General features: G+C 34.3%; 1 protein-coding gene across 1 annotated transcript in view; it reads right to left on the reverse strand.

The window, feature by feature from the left end:
- The window catches only part of Cib2 (Calcium and integrin binding family member 2), an 80,896-nt gene that overhangs the window by 45,769 nt on the left and 20,069 nt on the right, over positions 1-15,058 (reverse strand). The window lies entirely within an intron of this gene.

A 15,058-nucleotide genomic window follows, 5' to 3' on the forward strand; every position in this document is an offset into this window, starting at 1 on the left:
ATTTTTTGGAAGCAGGCAAGTGGAAAAATATGCAATGCCTTCGCCGGGAATCGAATCGCGGACCTCTCAATTACGGGCTGAGCGTGCATACCACTACACCGCGACGGCTCGCTAAGAAGGCGGGAGAAATACCTAATATACTTCCCCTTTTAAAGGGCGACTGGGATTTTTAGGGGACCCAATCGCCAAATCCTGGATGAGGAGAATCATCATCCAACACCTTTTTAGTTCGGGCGCTACTGTAGAGACATTAGGTATTTTTTGGAAGCAGGAAAGATGAAAAATTAGCAACGCCTTCACCGGCAATCGAACCGCGGACCTCTGCAATACGCGCCCAGCGTGCAGACCACTACACCACGAAGGTATGTCAAGAAGACGGGAGAAATACCTTATAGAGATTTTAATTAATTAAAATGAAAAGACAACACTTTTACGTACATGTTATACAGCGTACTGGACAGTACTTGCAACTGGCAAACAATTTACTAGCTGGTGGTCTCGTATCTATTTCAACTTAGACATTAAGGTCATATTCTCTCACACTTTCAGTAAGTTCATCGTCATTTAGAATTTCAAACCCAAGGTCTGAAGAGTTACACGTTATCCATTCTGCTGTATCCTCAGCAGTAACTTCTGAAAATCCAGAATTTTCAAAAGAATGTTTCTTAATTCAAGTGACACGCCATCCTCATCTTCTCATGTCTCTTCCCTTTCCTTTTCTTGAGCTTCTTTTTCTCCTTTTCCTTCTCTTCTTCAGTTGATTGATTGAAAAATTCTGAAAGTGATTCGAATAGTCGGAGTACAGATAATTGGAGTTGTACTGTACCACAAAAGCATACATCACACACAGAAGAACGCCGTAATTATTTTCAGTTCAGTCCAGAACTTCAACGTAGATCTGAGTCGCGCTAGAATGAACAGTTAAACAACACTAGATTCTTATCATTTCTACTTGGTTCTTCCTTCAATGAAAAACTCATCGTTTTGAACATTTTTCCTTGCTCAGAGCTTACTGAACGTTAGCTGTTAACTAGTCACATTTCGATAAATGAAGGTGGAAATATTCATTTAGGTGGTTGGAACTAATAAATTTTTCGGTACTGTAACTCATTGAACAGTTATACTGAAATTGTTGTCGTTTTAGGCCGATCGTTAGACGCAAGATAATGATCTTCGGTTTGGCTTAAAGTTTATTTTAATTGTATGCGATGAGTTATGAATAAAATTGTAATCTAATTTATAAGATTCTAGCTAAATTTAAAATTACTTAGAAGGCTAAATCTTAACTTGAACTGTAAATCGACTATTCGTTAGTTCAACTTGTGTCAGTAATAAGACATAGACTGCAATTCAAAACAGAAAACGAAACATTAAAACTAATCCTAAGTTGAATTAATCAATCGAAGATGCACAGAGGTAATTTAAAGCGTAGTTGGCTCTTGGCTAATACCACCGACGTAAACTAATCGGCAATTAATATGCACGGTCGTGAAATAGCAACCTTAAGTAACAGAGAAACAACGTAGCCGAAATGCAGACACACGTTCAACAAGCTCTCTCTGAAGTAGCTCAGACACCAGTTTAAATAGTAGCTCCCTACCCTATTTTGCATAATGCGCGAAACTAAAATCTCATTCTGGCTGGAACGAGAATGTATAGGACAGGTTGCTTTCAAAATAAAAGTAACTGTTAATAAAATTAAATAAATCTCCACTAATTATCAATCATAAAGTTCTTTTCAAGATTTTTTCCCAATTTGACTATAAAACAATTTACTAATTGATATTTCTAATTGTAGAATCCTGTATACAAATTTTAATTTCCCATATTATTAAATAAAAATTATAATTTAAAAAAATCTGAAAGCTTTCAGATTTTATATTACACACAAAGGGGTGTTTTTTTAACGTTTTGTAGATTACCTTTATTTACTAAGTATCATGTTCTTCGCACTTAAACCATAAAATTCAATTCGACAGCAATATCGCAAAATATTTAAAAACAGCATATCTTTAGATTTTCCGATACACACTCTCGAGCGCTGGAGATAATTTTCTTTTCCATTCAGTGTTGCCATTGCTCGCTTTGAAACTGTTACATTTGTTAATCAAAAAATCGTTAATGTTTTACAAAATATGAAATACATAATAAAATTAATTCGAAATTCCAAATCTGGGGCTCTGTATGTCTATATTCGAGAAGAAAAGTACATCATTCAAAATTCGAAGGCTCTAGGTACCGTCATTCTTTCACAATTCGAGGAACATATATACGTTCATGCAGATTCTTCATTATTTAATTTCTTTAAATATGACACAAGACGATAATATTTTGTGGCAACAATTTGAACAGTGAAACGCCGTTTTATAGTGGACGGCGCAAAATGCCAAAACGAAATTTAATAGCCCTTCTGGGAAATTTGCCCCTTTGATCTAAAAATTATCTTGTTTTATAGTTCAACCTTAACAGATCTCCGTTTCAAATTGATACCAAGCATCTAGTCCAGGAAGTGTCAAGTATAAATAGTCAAGGAATATTTACTCGTACAATCTTCTTCTTCTTCTTCTTTTTTTTTTTTTTTTTTTTCACAAAGAAGCAGCACTGATACTAAAGTTTTTTATAAGCATAGCTTAAATAATAATTTCAGTTTTTTAAGACGCCGCTCTGGAATTCTCCATCCACATAATTTTTGTTGTATTTAAGTTAATCTCATTTATTAATAAATACCTGAATGTAACATGCATTCATAACCTAGCATAAATATGGTTATTATACAGCGCACAATGAGAAAAAATGGCCACAATAGTGAAATAGTTTCTAACAGGATAAGAATTTGTTTTAAGAACTACAGAACAGATAGGTGTAAATAGTGGTTTATAATTAAGTTAATATTTCCTTAAGACTACAGAAATGAAGATCAAGAGCGATCTCCCATTTTCGAATAAAAAATTATTTATTTTACATTTGTAAACATAAAGCAACATTATTCATTTTATAAAAATCAATTTTTAAACGATACTTAATGTGGCATCTGTACTTTTATTTTGCATACGAAGAAACAATGTATTTTAGTATCGTTTTATTTATTTCATTCATAATGTCCTAAATAAGATGTTTAACTAACATCAAGTTTTGCTGCCCATTAGTAGAGCATATTCTTTTGACATAGTTTCATACCAGCTATTGAATCAGCAAAAACTATCTTTTAGGTAAATGAGTTCTCATAGGTTGGATTTCCCATTTCCCCTTCAGGGTTTCAGGGAGATTTTATTTCATTACAAATATAAAACTAGAAATTTAATTTTCTGAAATTAGTCTCCAAGTTCGTTCAAAACATTTTTACACTACAGTTGACTCAGTTCTAAAATCTCTCTGCGGTGCGTTTTCAGCTTCTCTTCAGTGCTCATTAAAGAACACTTCAATACTCGTTAAAGAATGCCTCAGTACTCCTTGAGCTGGAAATATAACATTAGAAAATAAACTCTCTGAAATTAACTTTCAAGTTTGTTCAATAACAAAAACTGGTCACTAACTCAGCTTAGTTTCTGAAATCCCAATGGGCTGAATTTTCCAGCTTCTTTTCACCGCTTTTTAAAAGAGTCTTTTGTTCCACCAGAAATATAAAGATACAAAATAAATTCTCTGAAATTAGCCTCCCTCTTTTTTCTTTCTTTGCAATTTGATCTTTCTTTACTTAGTCGTATAAAAAATATTAACAAATATTAGTCTAAGAATTTTTTATTTTGAAGGCATAAACATTTTAATATCGTTTAAAATTTTGTAAAAAGCCAATAAATAAAGACAATAAATTTCTAAAAAGACATTAAGAATTTACTATGCTTTCATGGTTCAACATCCTGATTCGCCGGTTCATATCACGTGACCCCTAGTGATCTCATCTCACGTAAACTACACTACAAAAATCTAATTCTCTCAGTAATTTTCTACATTAATTTCAAGTTGAAACCTTAATTTGGAATAAAAGTTTAAATGCAAGTATTATTTCAATTCGTACGAATAGCTTACTCAGAAATTATGTAAAACCGCAGTGCTTTACTTCGCTAGTGCATTCTCATTAAAATTGATGAATTTAACCCTTGACTTTACCTTTTCTATATTTTCGCCTTCGGGTGAATGGTGTGATTGCATCCTAATTGGCTTAATTACCGCGAATGGCATTAGGGCATAAAATTGAACTATCTGGTAAAAATTCTATGTGATTGTATGCCAGTATTGAAAGAAACATTCAATCTGATAAGAAATGGCTTCGATTTGTTTTGAAAATGAGACATAAAAGTTTACCAGCGAGGATATTCCGTTTGGTATCAGTTGTACCTTTATTGGCGACTTTATCGCCTGCACTGGCAAAACGGAAAAGTACCCTTTTTTTTTTTTTTTAGCCTAAATGGGTTATTAGTCTCAAAACGGCATTTTGCATCGAATCACTTTTCAAATTGTTGCCACCAAATATTATCACATTCACAACATAAATAGAATTTTTTTTAAAGCAAAATCTCTTAATATATAAAACAGTAAAACTACAATAAAGCAATACTACTACTAAAAATAATACAATAAAACTACTCACTCTACATATAACATTTAAAAAAGCTCAAATATTTAAATAATTGCTACACACAGTCTAACTTTCAACTCCTAAATAGCACATCTCGAGCTAATGGGAGATCTAACACCGTGCTCTGACACATGCAAAATTTATTCATCAGATTCATAAGATGTTGAATTAAGAGGCTTGTAGTCTCCGATTAAACAGTAATACTATATGAATTCCTCAATAATCTCTATAAATTACAATTTCGCTGGCAATCTGGCGAGATTTGCATTTCTCTCAATGTTAAATGTACTTACTCCTGTAACCTTGTTTTTCCGGCAAGGTTTCACAATTTTGAAGCCTTTCATGTGGCATTATGCAAGAGATACTACAAATTACGTGTAATTTCACTAAAATTATTTGCATGTATACTAAATTCGTAGCAATTTTACGTTTGAAATTTCAATCGTTCCTTGATAATAGGAACTTGTAGGGTTTGACTCACTAAGAAAAAGTACCGAATCATTCGGAAATACTCCTTCATTAAACATATACCTTCTGATTACTTTTTGTATTGTATGTTAGAAAAAAAATTACCTCCCACCTACAAACCAGAAGCATATTTTAGTAAAATGTTTAATTCCACGCAGAAGAAACTACAGTGCTTCGGAGCAAGAAAGGCTTGCAGTCCTGCTAGCAATTCAAAGCTTATCTCTGATTACAGTTCATTCTGATCATGCGGAAGCGCTTATATTCAGGAAAGAACTTATCCCCAAGACTGATTCAATGGGCCCTTTAATTTCAAGAATTTAATCAGTTAACTCTGATTGACGAGTATACTCGTCATGGAGAAGCGACACGATTTTGTGTATTGACGAATATACTCGTCATGCGTATAATGAAATGGAGAGATAAAAGGGAGGTTTATTTAGTAAGTACTGTACATAATGACAACGTAATAGAAACAGAGAAAAGAAAAATAATAACAAAGAAACCGGAGGTAGTGATTGATTATAATAAAAAAATGGGTGGAGTGGATATGAGCGATGGAATTATCATAGCGTACTGCACAGCAAGAAAACGACTCAATCTGTACTACAAAAAGAATTTTCTCCATTTCTTAGATATTATGTGCCTGAATGTATTCATACTATATAAAAAAAATAATGGAATATTATAGCGTATCAACTTTTTGCTCAAATTTACTGAAGACAATTTTGCGACGTATCCAACTGAAAGAAAATTCAAATTAATAAATTGACACAAATTCGGCCATTTAGACCTAATATAAGCCAATTAGGCGAGAATCATGTTCCGCATTATATACTCGGAACATCGAAAAAAGAAAAAAAAAAAAAAAAAACCCTACGCGAAGGTGTTCGCATTGCTACAAACGTAAGATCAAGAAGGAATCGCGTTACTGGTGTTCGATTTGCAAAGTTCCATTGTGTATAGTACCCTGTTTTGCTGAATATCATTCCACAGCAGGAATTTAAATTCTTACATTTATATGCATAATATTTAATTTAATTAATTACGTTTTTAGTTTAATATGTATGTAATATAGGCTTATGTTAACCAAATAAGTAAATATCAGTAATAAAATTTTCAATTTTATAAAATAAATCCATCTTTTTCATGCAATATCTTACCAGCGCAACCTACTCTGTGATGGACGAATATACTCGTCATGGCTCGATTCTGGCCACACAGAACGGTGCGCACTCTTAAACGAGAGCGCCACAGTTAACTTAATTATCAAACATAGTCATGGAAAGGAAAACACGGTGGTCTATGCGTTTCCAAGAATAAAGTTGGATAAAGAAGGCAATACTGTAAAGTGCACTATGCTTACGTCGAAAATACTCGATTCACACGAGACGATTTTAAAAGAAATGAAAAGGGATCCCGAATTTAAAAACATTCATTCCTACCTGAAGGATTCAGATCATTTTGAACACCCAGACATTAACGGCAGTAAGAAACAAAGCCGAGAACTATGAACTTATTGCTAATTTGTTATTTTATTCGAAAACTACAAATAAAAAACGTTAGCTTAGACCGGCTATCACAGCGAGTTTAAGTTTAAACATTCTAAATGAATTACACAATTCGCTTATTTTTGTCCATTTGGGAATCGCAACGGTAAATTAAATAAAAATGGTATTTCAAACATCTAGCCAATTCTGATTTTCGCTTTAGTCAGATCGAAGCAACAGTTTATGTATACAGGATGGATCTGAACGAGTGGGCAAAACTTTAGGGGGCCGTAGAAGGCAGCTATACTAGCAATATTCGTCATAGAATGTATGATCGGAACGCAAAAGGCGAGCCGCTAGGTGGCATTGTAAATAACTAGTTTAAAAAGGGTCGGCCCTCGCACCCAACGGCATTTTCTACCATGGATTGCCAAGAGGATTGCTGCTTATACGAACCACGAAATTTCCAAGGCGATGGATTGGTCGAGGCGGTTCCATAGATTGGACACCAAGATCACCGGATCTCACGTGTTTGGAATTTTTTCTGTGAGCCACATGAAAAGCCTAATCTACGAGTGCCCCATTGAAATCAATATGGCTTTAGTCGCCAGGATTGCCATTGTTGCCGGCGATATTCCAGAAATGCCTTGTGTCTTCGCAAATGTGCATCAATCCCTACCCTGCAGGTGTGAAGCCTGCATTTCAACTGGCGGAAGGCCTTTTGAGCAATTTCTATGAGCATGTTCTGTTAATAATTTTAATTTCTGAAGTTATCTCCTCTCGTTCTTGTGTTAATTCCTTAAATGCGACAGTGGTAAACTACCCTTTAATTTCTCACCACTTACGTTTCGACCATACATTCTATGATGAATATTGACTTCTATCAATCCCCAAAGTTTTGCCCACTTGTTCAGATTCACCTTGTATATAATAAAGTTTGATTTCTATAGATAACTTTTTAAAAGATAATATCAGATTAAAAAAAAAGAAAACATTTTAATCTATTGGTCTTCCATCTCCGAAATAAGGTAAGCATTTAATGATTAGGAAAATAAGAATAATCTATTTTTAAGATATAAAAATTCAGAAAAACGCAAGTATTTAAGCCTTAATAACGCAATAACTCCCATAATGAATATGGTAAGAAAAAGGACGCGAAACAACTTGCAATGTTTCTCTCTCGGAAAATATGCCGGTAAATTCGCCAAAAACAGTCATTTATGTAGAATTTTGCATTTTTATGAAACTTCAGCATCGCGAAGCGATAATCGATTTTCCATCATTTGTCAGCACCTCACCATCAATCTTAGCAGCAGTCTTCAGCATGCGGTTCTACTAAGTTACCAGTTCTTTGCGAAAAGGAGCGTCCTTATCCATTGTTTTCGAACCGAGTACCGATAAAAATATCCATGAATATCATATTCATAGATTAGGTAAGGGGGAAATAATGCTCTGAGAACTGATCTAATGATGATATATTGATATATATTGGAAGACTATGTTCTGTTTTGCTTGCAAGTTTATCGTAGTAATCTAATACATGAATAATGATAGGCACTTGAATTTTGCCCCCAAATACGAAAAATAAATCAAAAACATTAATATAAAGCAAGGTTCGGGACAGTCAGGATTAGGATTCTTCAAATCAAATTTTCATTTGTTATTCATGAAATATATAATAAAAATATCCTGCTAGTTAATGATTAAAAGTTCTGACAAAATGCACACTAAGGGATGTAGGTCCTTGTTATCTTTAAGAACCGCTGATCTTTTTAAAGCAATATTTGACAGTGCCAGTTCCTCTTTTGCATTATGCTGGATAAAGCTTATTTATTTTAATAGTTTTATTGCAGTAATAAAATTTTATATCATCGCTATTCATGTTGTTTGCTGTATAGAAATGGTTCGGCTTACTCCGTTTTAATTTATTTTCAGTCCAAAGGGACTTTGTCCCTGAGGGACTATTGTTTTCATTTTGAAATTTTACTTTGAAATCTTTAAAAAGCTGTATCACTTTTCAAACTGCTGCCACCGAATATTATCGCCCTGTATTACATTTGAAGAAATTAAATAATGAAGAATCTGCATAAATGTATGCATGTTTCTCGTGTTGTAATAAAACAACGGTACCTAGAGGCATGCAATTTTGAATGACATAATCTTACTGCGAATAGGGGCAGACTGTGTATCGGAAATTCTAAAGATATGCTCAATTTAAAACTACTTTGCGATATTGCTCTTGAACTAAATTTTATGGTTTAAGTGCAAAGAACATGATATTTAATAAATAAAGATATCACACAAAATGTTAAAAAACGCCCCTTTGAACGTAATTTAAAATATGAAAACCTTTCAGATTTTCTTTTTCTTATCTTTTTTGTTTCATTTCCGTTTTTCTGATAGATCGCGATTTAAGGCAGTTTGAATACTGGTTCAGGAAGTTGCTGCAGGGGATACTATGGCTGCCGCCTAGTTGGCATTTCCCCCCCTTTAAATTCTTAACAGATACATAGATCCAAAGGGACATATCGATTCAACGTAACTGTTAAAAGAGTAGTAATAAATAAATCCTATGCCTTTCGTTTCCTTTTTTGGTAAATGCCAAGCAGCTACCAAAAAAAAAAAAAAAAAAAAAAAAAAAAAAAGCCTATAAAACTTGGGAGAATTGAACACGTCATGCCGTGCTTGAAAGAACCGGTCAAAAGCTCAAAAGCTGAAGACATAGTCGCAACAAGGAAGCAGGCGTTTGTTGACAAATTAGCGTCAATTTCGACTCCTAAAGAAGCTCTTGATGCCAAATATTGGTACCTAATACATGCAATTATTGGTACCTAATACATGCAATGTTATCTTTTCATTTAGCGTAAACTCTTAAGTGAAGTTAAACCATTAGAAAGAAACTGATCATATGATATAAGTTATTATTATGTAACTCTCTCGCTTACTTACGCTCAGAAAAATGTAGTATATAGCGCTCTGACCTCGGAACAGTTTTCGTTTAGTTGCTGAACTATTCCCCCATCGAAACGAATATTAAGTGATTGAAGCTCGACACTTTCAACTTACACAAATAGATGGCACCAACATGACAACACATACATACATTTTTAATACACAAATAAATAAAAATTTATAAAATAACGTATTTAACGTATAAGATAGAAAAAATTTCATAATGAAATTTCGCATTAACCGGAACTAATAATACATGTTGTAACAGCCGTTGAAAACATTAAAAAAAAAAAGAAAATACTATTCCTGCTGAAATTTAGGCGACTGAGGCTATAGCGAAGCCATCCTGTTCGCCTGGGATCGAAACCAAGTCGAACTTCCGGCACTCAGGGATCTTAAACCAACGGCCACTGGTGTGGCTTGAATTCGTGAATTTTTATTGTATCAAATTTTATGTCTATGCTATCGCTTAGAAATTCTGTTTATATTCTAATACTTCATATATCTTCTCAAATACCAATTTCCAAGAGTCCATTAAAACCGGAAGGTTGTCTTCCTAAAAAACGCGAAGACCCACAGGGTTCAAACTCTCTTTATACCATTTTTCTGCTCCCAGCCTTGGCGAAAATCTTTAAGAAACTCCTTGTCCAACGGCTAAACCATCATTTGCAGCATAAAAACATATTAAGCCTCAAACAATACGGCTTCCTACGCCGGCTTTTAATTCTGCATTCTTAAGAAGTACGTTGTCATACTCAGAGCACTTGAAACAGCAGCTTCATCACAACAGAATTTTAAGATGCATTCAATACGCTCTAGTGGCCTGCCACAAAGCCACCTCTCAGAGAAGCTCGCTGCTCAATAACCTGTACAATACCTTTGACACTCACTTCAGAGACATAATACTGAGCACAACACATTCCCAGCAAGGCACAAGAGAGAAGTTGCTTCCAAGGCTCCTGCGTAGGCGTCATCCTATGGATCTTGACCTTAATCTTGAACATGCCCATCGGTCGGATCACACAAACTTGGTTGCATACGTAGATGCTGCTGCCTTCTTAATGAAAGGCCGCACAAGAAAGAAACTAAAAAAACATGGCACGACAATTTATAGGCAATTTTCTGCTCTCTGCAGTAATCTTAAAATTAAAATCTTAGTAGAGAAATCGGTGGCCGCAGTTACTCCAAAGCCAGACACAAAGCTCTCCAGAAAACTTTGTATGAAGCTGGTAGGGTAAAACATCAAAAAATTAAAATACCTGGAAGAGGATACGTAATGCTGGGCGTAGCTGGAAGTGGTTAAATAAAAGTATTTTAAATATGTAAAATAACTGGCCAAAATAAATAGACATGCAGAAAAGGTCTCACGTAGATCCCACATATCAAAATTCTCCAACTGAAGACAAATACAACAGCCGAAAGGGTAGCCAATTTCAAGACGTCAAATAGTTGCACATTCTCCGTATGCAAAAGATTCTCTACATAATCGTTGCGAAAATTATTCTCTATTCTGCAGCCATCTGGCCTTTTTCAATGAGAAGCAGAAACATTTATTGATAATGCAAAGCTCCTTTGCACAGCTTGTGTAAAGGGTATAGAACAACAGCCACTAACTCTTCCTGTGCTCTCGCGGGTCTGCTCCCACTGCACTTAAGAGTGGAAAAGGAAGTAAGCTAAACACGGGTAATAGTACAACTTTCGAAGGAATGCCACAATTCGCAACCTTCCCTACAGTCCTACTCAATACAAACGACAAGCGAATGCCATCCAATCGCAACCAGGACGCAAAGCCATAGGCGTGCGAATCACTATTGACAAAGCCAAGAACGCTGTCACACCACAAAGAGCAAATATAATCTTTACTGTTGGATGAAAATCAGATGGAGTGGGCAGCGCATACATCTGGTACAAGTACCACAGCGTACCCCTGTTAGGGAAAGGTCACCTCCAGCTTAAGCAATCAGCACAACCATCAAACACTCAGCGACAGATACCAGTACCAATATCATAATATGTATTGAAAGCATGTCTTCGCTTCTGACTGTCAGTAATCACAGGCATACCTCATAGCTGAAATTTTAATACTTCTTAACAGACAGAGCTACCAAAATATAATAGTGTGCGTGAAAGCGCACGAAAGCGACGAAGCGGCAGACCGGCTTGCCAAAGAAGTAGCGGACAACATTTAACACGAGAGAGGAAACCATTCCAGCGCCCTCCTCACATCTGAAACGTTTTCTTCAGCGTGAAACCAAACAACAATGACAATAAAAATGGGATGATAGTGACACAGAAAATCTTGCTTGCTCCTTCTTCTAAAAATTTCAACCATACAGCACCTCGTTGTGCCCTAGCTCATTCGCTTTATCTCTAGTCATGGGCATTTTCTCTCGTACTAGAAAACGCACGATATCTTAAATACAAAACTAAGTGGCTTAGCTCAAGAGGGCAGCCCCGACCATTATGCTTTTAACAGAATCAAGGCATTCGTTACTTCCATCAAGCAACAAGGAAGCATATCAACATTTCGTCACAAACGAAATCACACTGCCATCAACAAAATTTGCGAAAGGCTTAGACATTAGTGCAGCAATGGGCCAAGATATTTGCTAGCAGCATTAATCCCAACTCACTCAGCTAGCCTCACTAGTGATTATGCATACACGTAACAGACACGTACAATGACTTACACATACAGACTATGTGCAGCAACGCATATATTTAGTATGCTAGTATCAGTAATGTACAATGAAGTATCCTTATGTTTTATGTGTATGTTTATGCATTTTTAGTTTATGTACATTAATTCATGTTATGTATGTTATGTAACGTATGTATAGTTTTATTGTGTAACTAGAACTTGTATATCAGCTGTATATCCTATGTATACCAAGAGAACCCCTGCAGCTCTCGTTTAGTAGCGTTAATGTAATTTCGATTTCACCACCCTTTCGCGGGCAGTGGCTACAAAGTCGAGGCACCTAGAAATAATTTTTTCTCTAAGTGCGCAGTGGTTATTTGTTAGCCATCTGCATTTATTGAAGTTGATATGCACAAAAATCATTACAAATGGCAGCACTATACATTATTATCGAATTATGGTCTCTGATGGAGTGCTGAACATGTACATCCGCTGCATAAGTACTGCTAATTGAAATTTTATTATTTTAAATATTTCTAATTTCTGCAAAACATTTTGACAGATTTAATGTATATATTTTCTATCATTTAAATCAATTAAACTAGTTCACAAGCAAAAACAATTCATTTTTACTAGGTTTTTGGAAAGTTTTCGGACGTGGATACAGGATTTATCCACCGCCCTTTTAGAGGAGTAACACTGACCTTGAAAACGCCGCATTGCCTCTACCTGAGAGAAGAATTATGTTTGACAGTTTCATATTTCTGTAGGGGGTGCAAGTGATGAGGTTTTGGGCTTGATTTGATTCTCAGTATAGTTTTTTCTGTTCGGCCAGAATGTTCACGTTTTTTAGAGAGACGATATTTATAATACGTTCTCTGTGTGGATAATTTTTTTGTATTATTTTAAATTAGCTTTCTGCTTTTATAAGATTATAGAACATTTCTTTTATTATTTTAATTTCGACATAATTTTTTTAAGTTTATTACAATGTCTAGAAAGAGCTTATTTTTATAAGAGGCTCTTGTTATTTTGGAAGATTTGCCATCAGATGATGGTTCAGCAGTATCTAACGATATTGATACTGATAAAGACTTTACTCAAGACTTTGCCGACTTTACTCAAGAGGAAAATATTATTTCTAGTTCTGATGATGAAGAAATTGAGGAGTTACAGCTTACCTCTACTTCTCAGCCCAAATGAAATGGAATAAGCATTTTACTGCCAGATCTCTACCAGAATTTACAGAAGATAGTGGTCCGTCTTCTGAAGTTTTAGAAATGCAAAATCCAACTCCTCTTGGAGTATTTTTGCTGTTTATTACAGTAAAATTGTATTATTACTTTATTATTATTACTTTATTATTATTACTTTATTCCTCAAACATTTTGTATTTAATTATCATTAAAATTTTTATTTTCATAAATATTAATTTCTCAAAAAAAAGGTGTAATATAAGTTGAATTAATTTTGCACTAACAGGTAAGCTAAATATCTTAAGTGCGTAGTGGCTATAACCTATAGCCACGCCCTAGAAAAAAGACCCCCTGATCCGAAAAATTATTTACCTCCAAATAATGTTTAAGAGGGTTTACAACATTATGTTTATAATGTAGTTTACCACAGAAAAGAGTATTTTAGCTTTGCGTCCGCGAAAGAGTTTTAATCCCTCATGGGGTGTCTTTAGGGGCCCTACGGAGTGGGTTGTCTCTAGGATATTGGCGAACGAGGGATAGAAGTAGCCACCAGGATGGATCTGCTTACCAGTGGTAGCCAGCTACTTGGCATATCCGCCCTCCATCATTTACCTACCTACTTATATTGATTGCAAGGACGTCTCACAAATTTATTTTTAATCACATGTGGCAGCTAAAAAAGTTTTGACAGCTAAAAAAATATAATGTATACTTTACTGTATTTAACCAAAAATACTGGTTTTTTTTTTTTTTTTTTTTTTTTTTTTTTTTTTTCATGAACAAAATATGCAAAAACTTTTAAAAAAATGTTTCTAAACTTCATTTTATACATTTTAGTCGACAGAAGCGGTGCTAATAAAGAAATGAACTTACCACCTCAGAATGTAGGAAAGTTATTGCCTCTTATCAGCATAGCGAGCATAGCAATAAATTACATGATCATATACCACCGGATATATCTATATATTCAGATATATTCGGTGGTATTAGATTACAGTGAAATTATCTGAATTTATCTTTGACAAATTTTATTTAAAGTTATTCATTACTAACAAGTAGCTCATTATTGTTAAGCAAGTCATTGACCGCTTTTGGAAAAATCCCCTGAAATATTATGTTAGAGATTCGAATAGAACTTCATTTTGATGATTTTTTAATCTATCCGATGGTACAAAGATCAGTATTTTGCAATGATCATTTAGAAAGTACGTGTGTGAAAAATGCATTAAAAAATCTTTAAATTTAAAAATTATATAACATATTTTGAAAATACGAAATGCTATAGAGTTTCGAAACTGAAAATAAATCGCTAGGAAGTGGTGATGATAACGCCATCACAAACATGTATGTGTGCAAAATGTTAAAAAAAAATCATACGGATAGAATTGCGTTAAATTTCAAAATTTGACCAAACAAACGAGGAGAGAACAAATCTAAGTATTAATAAACGTAAAGTAATTAAAATTTTCAAAGAGTCGCAGTGGCAGGAGAATTTGCGAATAATTTTAAGTTGAAATACTTTCAACTAAATTTCATACTCTTCATCAAGTTTTCAGCTATATGAAGTAGCATCGGAATGCATTACCTCAAATAATCGTTATCTCGAATAGATTTTATTATTACTAACACTATTATTTATTATTATTATTTTGCTGAACACTAAAGAAATTAATGCATTTGAATGCGCAGTTACTAATACTATAATTTTGTTTTATTTGTTAATTTCGTATAGGAAAAA

Source organism: Stegodyphus dumicola, chromosome 6, assembly GCF_044657685.1.
Source record: "Stegodyphus dumicola isolate Sdum_Otavi_A_Nest chromosome 6, ASM4465768v1".
NCBI classification, from domain to species: domain Eukaryota; kingdom Metazoa; phylum Arthropoda; class Arachnida; order Araneae; family Eresidae; genus Stegodyphus; species Stegodyphus dumicola.